The sequence below is a fragment of the Heliangelus exortis genome, chromosome 6 (genome assembly GCF_036169615.1).
Source record: "Heliangelus exortis chromosome 6, bHelExo1.hap1, whole genome shotgun sequence".
NCBI classification, from domain to species: domain Eukaryota; kingdom Metazoa; phylum Chordata; class Aves; order Apodiformes; family Trochilidae; genus Heliangelus; species Heliangelus exortis.
This window is the reverse complement of record NC_092427.1, coordinates 15,807,293-15,819,518: the sequence shown is the minus strand read 5'-3', so window position 1 is coordinate 15,819,518 and position 12,226 is coordinate 15,807,293. Positions and strand designations below refer to the sequence as shown.

The 12,226-nt window shown below is 44.0% G+C and overlaps 1 protein-coding gene across 43 annotated transcripts in view; it reads right to left on the bottom strand.

Moving 5' to 3' along the window:
* MAP2 (microtubule associated protein 2) overlaps positions 1 to 12,226 on the bottom strand; it is a 223,989-nt gene that overhangs the window by 127,009 nt on the left and 84,754 nt on the right. For 31 of the 43 annotated variants that reach the window (XM_071746807.1, XM_071746829.1, XM_071746843.1 and 28 more), the window contains one exon: positions 6,013 to 6,078. The exons of 4 other annotated variants lie outside the window; for them this stretch is intronic. The gene's annotated coding sequence lies outside the window, so the exon portion shown is untranslated. Of the gene's footprint in view, positions 1 to 6,012; positions 6,079 to 6,444; positions 6,967 to 12,226 lie in introns of those variants that run through there. 8 more of the 43 variants (XM_071746828.1, XM_071746830.1, XM_071746823.1 and 5 more) reach the window with 8 other exon arrangements.

Below are 12,226 nucleotides of genomic sequence, written 5' to 3'. Positions count from 1 at the left end.
ATCACAGTCTCTGACTACCCTGCCCTTACACCCACCCCAGGCAACCAGGACACCCAGGGCACACAGCAGACTGAGTGGAGACAACAGTGCAGAACAACACTGCCTCTTTTGTCTGTGATGCAGCCACAGACAACTCCCTATTTTTTAAATTTTTATCCAAACATTCTTTGATGACTTCTTTCAGGGAGTTATCCTTGGTTTGTATACTGTTTGAGAGTCACATGGATGCATTACTTGTATCATGGAGCATGGTTTCCATCCCTTCTGTTCTATAATTCATCACTAAAGTGCTCAAGTTTCCTCCTTGTGAGTAAATGCACACACTGGTATTTAAAGTTTCTAGGCATGCAGGCTAGTAATACAATTGTAAAACTACTTTTAGTAGTTGCATACACGTCAGCCTTGAATTTACCTTTTCACAGTTACTTCCACAAGTGTTTGCTGAAAGACATTTTTACTAATGGGCATTTAATACAACAAACCTAGGAATAAGCACATTCATTTAAATACTCTGGGTATTTTGTGTGCTTTGGAGGAAAGGTTGCTGCTGTAAGCAATTCTGTGTCTCACAGCTGCCCTTACAAACACTGCTGTGCTTACCATTTGCTACATAACACCGCCACTAGAAATAACAGCAACGATTCTTATTTTGTTATTAATATGCTTCAGTGTATCACAGCAGGACTTCGTAGCAAATTTCCAAGGAAGATGGTTCAATTCTCCCAGGCAACACACATCCATCCAAGAAGAAAGCAAGCTCCTGCTCAGGGGAACATTACCAGCAGCCTGGAGCACAGCAAACCCACAGCACCAAGCACTGAGAGCTCCAACCTCTGCAGATCCCAGTGGATCTGGAAAGAGAAAGAGGCCCCTTTGCTATATGTATAGGGCTATAGAGTAAGGGAGATTATGGTTTTACATCTCACATTTCCATCTTTGAGGGCATTCAGCACATTACTGAGCATCCCAATTCGTTGCTTTAACTTCTATCTTAGCGTGCCAATGACAAACAATGAAAATGTTATCAGTGCAATCTTGACACATTCCTTGGCACCTAATGTTCCTTTAGTTTTATCATCATGTTGCTGAAAGATTACTCAACTGCTATCATGTCCTTTAGAGACTCAGAGCACCCAGTGTAGGAGCTGGATGCTGGCTCTAGCAGAGCACATGTTACTAGTGAGCAGCTCACTGCACAGCACATTCAGCTGCACTTTTGTTTCCCCTAAAAATGAAGCATGTGCTTTTCTAATGTCCTGTGAACTCTGGAAAGACACAACAGTCAGAGTATGGGGAGGTCACTGGAGCAGCATGGGGACCTGTCCAGACTGCAGAGCTGATCCTGAGGGCAGCTGAGCACCTTCACGGCCAGCCAGGATTACAGCTGCTGCTGCCCCAGGATGAGGTCTGGCACACAGACCTGCTACCTGCCATGCACCTGGACTGCAGCAGTACCTAAGAGCAGGTTATCAGTACAGGTATCAGACATCTTGAATCGTTGCAGACTGGGTTTATATTGCATTAAGTCACTACAGAGGAGCCTAGTGCCAACCCACCAGCCAGGCCACTGCAATGAAGGCACAGAGTCGCATGTTTAAGAGCAAATACAAAGTAAGAAAAAGAAAAGATTAACACAATTTACTAACCACACATACTGAAAAAAAATCACCCTATCAAAGAACCAGGATGACTCAGAAAACACATGTAAACAGCGCCTGTGATTTAGCACTGACTGACACCCCTTGTATTAAAATAAATTGCCCATGATTTCTCATGAGCTCCATGCTAACTCACTCCATAAAACGTCAGTGAAAACGCAGCCGTTCGTAACTATCGAGAGGCTTCACTTGGTGGCAAATAATACAATGATTTGTCCCCTGCCCAGGACATGGAGAGGAAGTTAATCTGCACCTCCAGACTTTCAGGGATTGTTCCAGGTTTGTAAAGCATGAGTCAGCAGCACTGCTGCTATGGAGGTTTTTTTTTTCCCTAGCATGCTACTGGCAACACAGTCTCTTCTGCATTTCCCAGCTCTGGTAGGCAGTGTAAGTGTCCATCAGGAAAGAGTCACCTCCTGTATGAAATGGGACAGGTGAATTGATTGGAATTAATTCATTACCATGTTAAAAGCCATTGCAGACTGTACAATCACAACATCATTTGATACAGCAAACAGGTCCACCAGAGGAAAGAGTTAAGTTGATGGCTGAAGGCAGGAAAAATCCAGTATTTTATTAAATGTTTTCTAACCTTTTTATTAGTACTGTTACTACAGTAAGACCACAGCCCCCTTTGTCACTGCAGCCAAGACAAAAGCCACTGTACTAAGTCTCATGATCAAATCTTGCACGTATGCAGCATCCTCTGGAACTCAGGGATCTCGGGCATTCTGAGAAGCTGATGAATACACCCACTGAGGAATACATTGGCATTTCTTTGTCTGCTTTACAGACAAAGAAAATAAGGACAATAAGGAGGATGCAAGCTTTCAGAAATTAACCTGGCAGCTGACAGCCCTTCACAGGAGCCACAGGCCTGCATCTAATCACTTCTTCCTCCAACTGATGTCATGTGAACTGAGCTCCTGGTTCAATTCATCCTCTACTGCATTTCAGCACTTTGATAGTTAGTTTCTTGACAGGTTAGTTTCTTGACAGGCCCTTCCTAAAATCACTACATCAAACTTCTGTTAACTGTTCCTGACTCTTAATATTTAAATACAGCTTGACAGGGAGCATAGGACAGAAACGTATTTACTTACTAGAAATGAAAAACAGAAGAAATGAAAAAAACAGTCTTGTGTGGGTTACATTCTCCCCAGCTAATAATTCTTGGGTTCTTTAACCAATTTCAGCCTGCTTTGGTGCAGAAGTAGAGATCACTGTCTTCCTACAAGTCACATGAAAAGAGACATCCAGAAGAAGACACAGTGACCACTCTCAGTGTCTCAAATGACAGGAAAGCCAGAGGACCCTTTTTTGCCACTGAAAAATCTGCCTTGGAGATAGTTTCTCCAATCAATTGAACAGCAGGAAAATCTTCACTGAGAATTCTTCATCAAGAACAAAACACAAATCAACAACAGGAAAGTGAGTTTGAAGCTCAAAAAAAAAAATACTTGTTTCATGTAACCATACCATAGGACAAGAAAACATGATCTACTCCTAGTTAGCATACTGAGGATGTTGAGACCATAAAGAAACCTCCTCACCACCATTGCACTTGCTAAGAGAGTGCCAGCTAACAAGTGGGGTTAAAAACCAGGTGATGATCTCAGAAGGGGGGCAGACACAGGGGGGCCCAAACTTGCTCCTCATGCTGCTCCCCACAGGAAAGCCCTGGGGAGGAACTGACATCCCAGCTGGCTCCTGCGTGCCTGTGGCACATCTGCTCACCAAGTCATTTGTTTAAATGAAGGCAAGCACCAACCACCACATCACTCTGGGTGCACATCCTGGAGTCCACAAACTGCAACCCAACACACCTGATTGTGTTGGATTGCCACTGCATGCTATGGCTTCTGTGGCCTTTTTGTATCAGCTAACAGAATGTTTTTCCTTTGATATGCCACGCCACCGTATGCTACCCCTGAGGCCACAGGATTTTTAAGTCCTGCTCAATTAATTTTCTTCTTACAGAATAAGTGCCCCTTACCACTACACTTCAAGAAAATGATATTGTTTGAAATAATTTCCATTTTTTTCCTGCATAACACCTCATTTGCTTCTTTGCAGCCAGAAGGAATGATTCATAACATAAATCTTAAAAGCCTGGATCAAAGGAGGAGGTTAAAATGGCTGATAAATGAGGTGTAAGAAACATACATGCATTGCTTATTTAAAAAAAAAAATTCTCCTCACCAGCTCTGATTTATTAACAAATAGTTGTCAGATTTTGTTTTTAGGAGACCAGAGAGGACTGATAAAATGCTGTGCACAGGACGTAAGAGACATTTCCATAGGAGATGAAAATCAGGGATCATGTTGTCAAAAATTGGACTCATTATCCAATGATAGTGTAAAAACCAGGCAATTCTACTCATCTGCTAACAATGCCATCACTTCTGTGGGCAAGAGATCTTTCCAAATTTCCCCACTGCTGCAGCAAAACCTTGGATTTTGACATCGAGCCCAGCAAACAGCGTTAGTCCTTGAGACAGGGTTTGCAAAACTTTAATGAAATCAGATGAGACTGCAGTTTGGCTTGTTGCCCTTGGATAATGGAAGTGAAATTAAAAGTAGAGGGAAGAGAAGGGACTTGCTCATAGCTAAAAATAGATTGCTGAATGCATTTTTTCCAACAATTAAAGCATTTTATACACTATGTACTTGAGGTTTTTCTATTTCAACGAGTCTAGTGATAATGGATACCAGGAGGAAACAGTATTAAAAGCAACTAAGAAAAACTAACAAGTACAGCATTCCTCTGAAGAAGTTTATTTAGCCAGAAAAATTTATTAAGGTAAGAAGACTCCTGCCAAAACCAGAAAAAATCCAAGGGCCAAGGGAACAGAAAGATGTGTAGAAGAGGACAACTAGGAATAGAATTGTATGTAAGAAAAACAGGAAAGAGAATATCCTGAGAAATTGAACAAATTATTTCCCCCAGGAAACAGCAGCTCTCAGTCAGCCTTAGCAATTTATTGCAGTGATATTGATTATTCATTGCATTTCAGAGGGATGGATTGCTGCTGGCAGTGGCCCACATCCTTGCCAGCACTGACATTCTGGTTTGGGGTTCCTGGCTGGGGTACAGCCTGCCCATTTCAGGAGAGTAGGCTTTCTCACACAGTTCTCATTACTCCTCGTTTACTCAGGCCAGAAACATAACTGCTTTTCCTGAAGAATTTCTGACCTTTTTAATTCTGGTTTTCAGAAGGCACTGTGAAACTTCAGACTAAAGACACATGTAGGTTTTTACTGCTGCCCTACAAATACACACGTTCCCTTCAGGTCTAAGTGCAGAGCTAAGAAGTATGATCAGCCATAGGACACCTGGGAAGAACAACACATGATGAAGTCTGGTTTGGAAGTTAATGTGAGAGGTTTATACCTTTCCCTCTCTCCACTAAGGTGGATTTTCAGTCCTGCCTAGCTTTTTTCCTCCTTTAACCTTTTTTTAAGAGCACAGTGCCCACTGGAAATCAATGAGATCTGTATTCCAGAAGCATTTGAGACATCTGTGTTTGATACAAAGAAAGTCACTTAATGTCTTTTGTTCTGCATTGTTTTATCTCACCGATTCCTTTACAGCATCAAGGGGTTAATGCAACCAAAGCCAAAAGATATTAGTGCAAAAAAGGATAATAAATTACTTCTCTTGGGAACAAGCAATGACACTGTCAAAAAAACCCAACAAAAAACAGTCTGTGGGCTTCATTTTTATACACAGAAATAATTTATGGTGTCAAGAAGCCATCAGACACATGTTCTTCCAGCCCTGCCCCTCCCTGCCAGGCTACTGTGCAGAAAAAACCCATGCTGAGAAAAATGTGGGTTTGGGCAGCAGTGAAGGGGTTAAAAGAAGTTTCCCTCCTCCATGAAAGCGATCCAGTATGAAACCACCACTATGCTTTCTGCTGTGTGCTGTGATAGATTGTACCTGCTCTGAGCAAGCCAGGGAGTTTAACCCTGTTCTTGCTGATGCTGAAATCCATCTGAAGAAAACCCCAACCCCTGACAGGGCTGGAGGCTTTTCCATGCCCTGGCTTTACTAACCCAAGACAATAGGCAGGCACTTGCCCCTTGGTAGCTGCAGCAGCTGAAAGGACTGATTAAACAGCTAGAGCATAGGCGTACACATCAATAACTTTACAGTGCCTGCCAAAACAATCCCCAAATCCACACAAAGCTGCAAGCAAAACACACTTCGACAAAACCAAGAGTAACAACCACCGTTTAAATAAAATAAAAACAAAATCAGAAAAAATACCAAAACAAAGAACAGCCCACACCCTGCTTGACATTCATTCCCACATTGCCAAAATCCCATCCAAATAGAGAGGTGTCCTACCTTTGTGATCTGTGAACAAGCAGATTCCAGTCAGTGTGTCAGGTCCAAGACTATATGATGGTGAATCTGTTAATATAAAAGAAAAGCAGGGGGTGGAAATCTGAAAATACCTGATATTTTCTGAAAAACAGTTTTTAGGTATGAGAAAAGTAGTTTTTTCTATTACACAAAGGCATAGATGCATAAACATATCCACACAAGTACGTGTGTATAAAGGCTGCGTGCCTATAATATACAATATGTATGCACCAAATACATCTACAAACAAAACCAAACAAGTTTATTACCTACACATTTAAATTCATCCAGCGTGCACAGCCACAGAATTTAATCGACAGCAGATTAAACCCACAAAGCTACAGCATAAAGGTATAACTCTTTCAAACCCTCAAGAAGCAAGCAAAGGTGACATTTTTAAAAGAAAATCATTACCAGCTCATATGCTGCCACACCACAAAAGCCTATCCTTAAATAGGCTCCCTTAAATAGGGAGTGTTGTTATCCATCGGCTCGCTGCCTATCTCCAGACAGACACAGTCTGCAAGCCACCAGCTCCTATCTTCCATGCGTACGTCAGGAAAAGGAAAACTGCAAATTAGAAGAAGTCCCCGCAGTGGTGAAAAGGAAAAGAGGGTGAGTGGGAGAGGAAGAGGGAGTTCACTGGCCACAGAAATTTCCAGAATGATGACAAACCAGACGGCTCCGCCATCACCCACTTACAATAGGATGCTGCACCTCGCGGTTGCTGGAGCAGTTTGTCAAGGGGCTGCTGGTATCAAATGCCTGACAGGCATTTTAATTGCATCCAACCAAGTGTGTCCCTAGGAATCAGGCCTTTAATCCCATGAATATCATCAATTGGTCTCTTTTGTGCTGCTGCCAAACACAGGCAGGCACGCACTGCACACAGGCAGCAGCGCACCCGTTTCCCCCCACGATGACGATCCAAATCCTGAGCAGGTTTTAGGGAGGGTGCACACTGAAAAGGAGGTCTGGAGGGATTTAGCATTTTCTGCATTACGGATTAGGAGGGGGATTCGCTCTCCCCCTTTATTTTTGCTATCTAGTACTCCTGTTCACATGTTGGAACCAGCTCGCCTGTGCTGTTGTTATTCGAGCCCTGCCTTTGCTCATTCACACCAATGGGAAAGAAAGCCAGGAACAGGGAGGAAGTGCTGCAGGACCGTAGGGATGAGCAGACACCCTCCAGGAATCATAAAGGAGAGGAAGAAGGGTTGCCGCACGGTTCAGCTCACAAATGAGGTGATGTGAGGGGTCCAGTTTTACCGCCTCTCTTCAGCTGTCACACCTGCCTTGATCTCACCCCCCTGTTCCAAGGCTTTCTCCAGAGAACTGTTAATCTGAGTAGGACTTGGGAACTGGGAAATCACCCAGTGTTTTGGGAGAAGACACGGCACAACTGGGGAAGGGCAGCAGAGAAGGGGTAGAAGAACATGAAGGAATCTTCTTTTTAAAAAGAACTTGAAGGTGAGAAAAAGTTGCAGGTTTGCTTTCGAGCACTGTAAGTTTGTAATGAAATGCCTTAAACAGCAAAGGAGCAGCCAAGAGAAACCAGTGAGCCCAACCATATTCCTAAAAGCTGAAGACAAGCTTACACAGCCCTGCAATCAGGACTCGCAAGCTAACTAGATCCCCTTCCCAATGGCAAGCTGGTGTTTCACAGTCCTAGTGACAGCAGAGTCCTTGAGAGGGAAAGGTGTCAATGGGAGAAGGAAACAGCTCCCTACCACAAAGTTTGGGAGAGGTCCAACCTCCAAACCCCACTTACCTTTGAGAGGTACACGGGGATTGCAGGAAGGAGTAACAAATCTTCCATGGATTTTCCAGGGCTTCTCTCCCAAATCTTTGGGAGTAGATAGATGCACAGGGAATAGATTTCTTTCTGCCTTGCCCCGCAACAACCTGGAGAAGATGACTTTTCACCTATCCATCAAATTTTGCATTCACCCTCATTCTGTTAACAGATCCTCATGCATCTGTCCTGACCTGACAGTTTTCTCCCACTCTAAACCATCACAGCAATGAGGAGGACGAGGAAATGGAGGAAGGCAGCCCCCCAAGAAAGCCTTTAGGAGACAAGGATGATGGTGGAGCAGGCACTGCAAGGCAGCAAAAAGGCCTTCAGAAGGAATGGAAACAATGAGCAAGAACAGTCCTAGAGCAGTTTTTAGACCTTTCCTCTGAGAAAGCCTCCTGTGACTCATCAGAAGGGGTGCCTGCTGCTGCCAAACCTCCCACTGCAGAGCTCATCCTTTGCAGAAACCAAGGAAACTCTGATTCTGCCCTTGTCTTCCTCAGCTCCACCATTTAACAGTCAGAGCTTGGTTCACACCACTGCTACCATCTCCCCTTTGTTTCTACAGCTTCCCTCCACCAGCCACTCCTTCACCCAAGCAACCAGGAGATCTAAGAAGTCCCAGATACACGACCATGGAGAGTTGGGATGGTGGAGGGGCAGTAAGAAGCCCTGAAAACTGTCTTGCAATTTCTCTCAGATGTTCCTGATGGAGCTCACATGGGGCTGATACTTATATCCAGGCTGTTTCCCACACACTGGAGCCCACGAACAAATCTTCAGCACCCATCCACATTGCCTTCACTCTGCCTACTCTTTTCATATTCCCATAAAATCATTTCTGACAAGACAAAAGGCCAAGAAGGAGACAGGGATGAAGGTCCTAATCCAGGCAGATGCTGGAACAGAAAGAACATTTAGCCCTGCCTGAGATTTAACCTCCTGTTATCTTGGCTCAGCCAGGAAAGCAGGATCAGCCATAAAGCAACATCATAACTTAAATCTGATGCACCCCAAAGCAGTGAAACAGAAATGCTTGTGAGCAAAAAGAAAACACAAACAGCTGACAAGTCAGGGTCCTGGAAATGTTTAAATTATGAATTCATGCTACATTGTGCATTTTCAGCACAAAGAGGAATAAAGACATTTAGAGAAAGAAGGAGGTAAGTCTGTGGCTGAAGCCTAGTCCAAACTCTAAAAGATCTGGAATGTTCTTTTCTCTTTAAAGCTGACATTCATTCAAGACAGGGCATTCAGTTTCATTACTGTACTGTACGAGGGCACCAAAAACCTACAGCTGGGCAAAGAAGGAGATAGCTTCCATTGTAACAGAATATTTAGAAGATCCAAAGCACAAGAGAGATTTTCAGAATAATAATAATTAAAAAAAAAAAAAGAAAACAGTTAAGGGTCTTGAGCTTGTCCAAGGTCATGCACAATCTCTGTTGCCAAGCCAGGCTGGGAGACCCTCCAGGAGCCTCAGCTCTTTCCATCCAAACCACTGCTGAAATCTTGTAACCAGCCTTTAACAAAGGACTCGGGGGTTGATTGCTTCTTTTTAGCAAAGACTGGGTGAACATTTTTCGAAATTTCTAAAATAGCATCCAGTATCATCAGTGAGGTACATTAAGAGGAATAAGCCTACTGAACAGAAACTGAACCACTCTGGTAAAAATAGCCCTGGAACAGGGAATTTTTATTTGCTATTATCTTACCACTTGTAACAGTGCTGGGGATGGCTGCCTGCTGGAGAGGTTGAGGGGAGACTGATGTTTCACCAGACTGTAAATATTACCTGCTCTGCTGCAGCAGTAATAAACATCAGCCTGTCCCATTTCATCATCCATTTGAGGAACAACCTTGCTATTTTCTCCCCTCTCCTTGAAAAGGGGTGGGTAAGAATAAAAGGGCATTAATTAATTCTGGGAAAAAGCATGCAGTATATTAGCTCTTTCAGTAGGGCTACACAGTGAGGAGGGCTGAGGCTGGAGCCACAGTCTGCATCTCTATGGTTACTGATAAAGGAGAGGATGGAGGGTGGGGAGGAGTTAGGGACAGCTGCAGGCTTAGTTAGCAGCTTCTGTGGGCAAAGGATTTCAAGGCAGGTTACAACATTTCAGGATGCAGAGGGGCCCTGGTTTTGTTTTCAGTCTCCCCACCACAGAACTAGGTGCCAGAGCTGATCTACCCACCTCACGCAGACAGACCCTTTCAGCAGCCTTTTCAATTGCATTTCCTTCACACCAGCCATGCTCCAAGCTTCATATCCACAGCAGATTTTAACATCTTCACAGGACTCACCTCTCCCTCCTCCTAGGCTGCCCACAAAGCAGGCCTGTAGTGGTGATACCCCAGTGTCCTTCCCCAGCATCCATGCAAAGGCATCCCCCTTCACACTGGCTATCAGGGCATCTGCCTCACACCCATCAACCCAGCAGCTGACACACCACAGGCTTCTGTGCAGCACAGTTATATAAATGAACCTTCAAAAAACCCAGGCAAATTATGTCCTCCCTTTCCCCTACCTCAGCTTATTTGTTTCAGACCTGTCAGATGGATATTTTCAGGCATGATCTCTCTTTTGTGAATCCACACTGACTCTCCTCAACTAAATAATAGATATGAGGAACAGCTAGAAAGGGATCTCCTATTTCATTTTCACCCTGTGCCAGCATGTCACCAAAATCAAGCTGGAAGAGTAGCAGGGTATTTGAATCCTCCCAGGCCTGCTTTTCAGAGCAACCACTTCTGTGCAGAACCATTTGAAGCTACCAGATAGATGTATTTTTGGGTTTCCATAGGAAATCCTTGGTTTCTAGCTTAGATACCTGTGAAGGCAAAAGAATAAGAAAGGAAAATTCAGGGAAAGTGTTTGTTAGCCCCCAAACCTCATATGCATATGTGGTATAGTTACTAGTCACAGCTGCAAAGCAAGCTTTGGTATAATAACCCCATAATAAACCATGACACGTGGAGGGCACAGCCCAGTCTCACCACTTGCCCAGCCCACTGCCTCTGGAGTGGCAGAGGCAGCTGGACAAAGCACCCCAAGCTCAAAATCCATCCACAAAGGAAAACGAAAAAAATGGGCAAGAAGTCATGCTTGAAATTTTGACATGACAGAAGCAGCTCTGTCTCAGAGAATGACTGAAACATCATTAAACTCATCTGATGTGTCCCACCAGCACAGCCTGCAACTGCCTTGCCAACAACACACTGTGCACAGTGATTCCCCCACTGCTCCTGGAAGACAATTCCCATTTTCAGTTGGTTCCTTGAGCCTGCAATATCAGAAATCAGTGAAGAGCATCAACACTCCTGCAGAAATCAATGTCTCTTGAGCATGCCAGTACTTCCCACAAAACCAGACCACTGGGCTGCACACATCCACAAGCAAAATGTCTTCAGAGGCTGGGACAAACCTGCGCAGTCAACACTACACTATTGGGAAGCTCAAAGATTACATGAGCTAAGACAAAGCTCCTCTCTGACAGTCCTGAGCCACTGGAATGCTGACAATAGATTCATTACTGTTTTAAAGAGGTAGGTGAGAGAGGGGAGTTTCTTCTTTCCCATTTACATTTTGTCTTTAATTCTATTTCCTGCAGGGAGCTAAAGAGCACAGTTTTGCATTACCACATAAATGGCAGCTGTGGTGTTACAGCCACAACAGTCTAAAGTCACAGTGGAAGGCAAGTTTTCATGGAACAGTATTTGCTCTTATCAGAGCAGTGTTGGTGCACAGACTGGTCAAAACATAAATGCTAATTAAACCTCTGGTATACCTAAAGATACCATTTTTCCCTACAAATCCTCCCTCACATATTAACAAAAGGTGGAGTCAGCTCCCATGATCACCACAAGCGCCAGGCTGTGTGATGCACTCAGGATTCACAACCACCCCAGAGAAAAGTGGGATGACATGAGGTTTTTGTCAGTCTCTCAGAAACTGATTTTTTTTTTTTCTGGATGAAAATTAAGATTTATGGGTGTCAGAAAAAGCCAAAGGCTACTGACATATTAAAACAATGTTTGTGGCATTGCCTTGATGTTACAAGGTAACCAACTGCCTTTTGTAATCCCAGTTCTCAAAACCACCTTGCCACTACCTGTTCCTGTCTCTTTGCTCCATTGTCTCCATCCACTTGCCTTTCAAATGCTGCTTTATTCTCACTCCTGTGCAATTGGTTTCCCACTCTTCCCTTTCACTTCCATCACTGCCCTCCCTTCTTCACACATCCTTCCTTGACCTCCCTCTTTTGATACCTGCCTCTTAACAACCCTTGCCTCCCAAAGCACCCCAAACAGATGACAGACACAGAAAAGCCAAAGCCCTGAACAACACATGCTGACTGTCATCTGGATAGCATTACGTTCAGCTCTGGAGCCCACAGCACA